General features: G+C 32.0%; 1 pseudogene; it reads left to right on the top strand.

The window, feature by feature from the left end:
- The first annotated feature begins 712 nt into the window (after positions 1–712).
- On the top strand, positions 713–838 carry LOC145297990 (U2 spliceosomal RNA; annotated as a pseudogene).
- The last annotated feature ends 652 nt before the right edge of the window (positions 839–1,490 follow it).

The raw sequence follows: 1,490 nt of genomic DNA, 5'->3' as shown, positions 1-1,490 counted from the left end.
TTTCGCTTTTATATTTATAGATGAATGTATGCGTAGAAATAGTTGTTTTAAAAATTCTGCCTAACAAAATCCTCTCACAGTTTTTGGTCTACAGATATGAAACTTAATATATGGGTATTCAAACGCTTTATTTGGGGTTTTAGCAGTGAAAAATAAGTACAAAAGTATATAAATACAAAAAATCGAATTTGCCAGTTGAAGCTCGAACGACGGCATTACGAATATGCATGCACAACGCAGTAGCTATTTGTCCATGTTTAAATTTGTAGCCTTACAACAATCATATGTCAGTCATCAACGTCAAAGGAAAGAATAAATTGTAAGTTAAACATTTTGGTTTGGATTCTCGGTGGTGGAGCACGAGTCATTTATTTTTAACTTTTTAAATCATTACTATATATGGAGACCAATATAATATAATATTAAATACGAAATCTGCATTAATCAAAATATAATATTACACCGTTCGAACAACGACGGGCGACTTGCTAGTATATATATATATATATATATATATATATATATATATATATATATATATATATATATATATACACATAAGACCTTGGTCAATATAGGGGCAACCCTTCATACCAATTGTCACTATCCAGCTCCCCTACTCACTGGGGAGTTGCTCCCCATTTCCCCTTAATTCCTCACATTAAAAATCGGTCTTGTGCCTAATTTGCTCGCTGGGGGAGCAAATAAATACAGCTTTTCTTAGCCTTTTGGCCAAGATCAAAGTGTAGTATCTGTTCTTACTACATACTGTACTTAATATGATATAAAGTAAGAGATCACTTTTCTGTATTAATTTAATGTAAAATGACCACCAACTTTACAACCAGTCAGTCTCAAAGCCATTCAAGACCTTCTCCAGACCACTCAAGTTGTTTTTGAAGGATTCTAGTTATTTTTTTTTTAAGCATTCAAGTCATTCTTAAGGTCATTCAATTCATTCTTAAGTTCATTAAAGTCATTTTAAGTCATTTACTTTTTATTTATTTAATTATTTCAGCCTATTTTTCGGTCATTTTAGTTTATCTTTAAGAATTTCATGTCAATCGTATATTCACGCATTCATTCATTACACGAGAGCACGCGACTAATGGCTATCGGCCTTGTTAAGTAAGGCCGATATATCTGTTAATCGTCCGCCTTTAAAGCCTGTAAGTATCATCGTCAATTCATTCATAAGGTGTTAAATGTAGTTTCTGAATGATTGAAAATGTTGATATATATATATATATATATATATATATATATATATATATATATATATATATATATATATATATATATATATATATATATATAGGGTGTCCACAAAGTCTTTGTGGACACCCTGTAGATTATGCAGTCAGACTTTGTGGGCACCGTGTAGATTATGCAGTCAGACTTTGTGGACACCCTGTAGATTATGCAGTCAGACTTTGTGGGCACCGTGTAGATTATGCAGTCAGACTTTGTGGGCACCGTGTAGATTATGC

This window comes from Euprymna scolopes, chromosome 18 (assembly GCF_053919585.1).
Source record: "Euprymna scolopes isolate OS-2025 chromosome 18, ASM5391958v1, whole genome shotgun sequence".
NCBI lineage: Eukaryota > Metazoa > Mollusca > Cephalopoda > Sepiida > Sepiolidae > Euprymna > Euprymna scolopes.
This window is presented reverse-complemented; position numbering and strand designations above follow the sequence as displayed.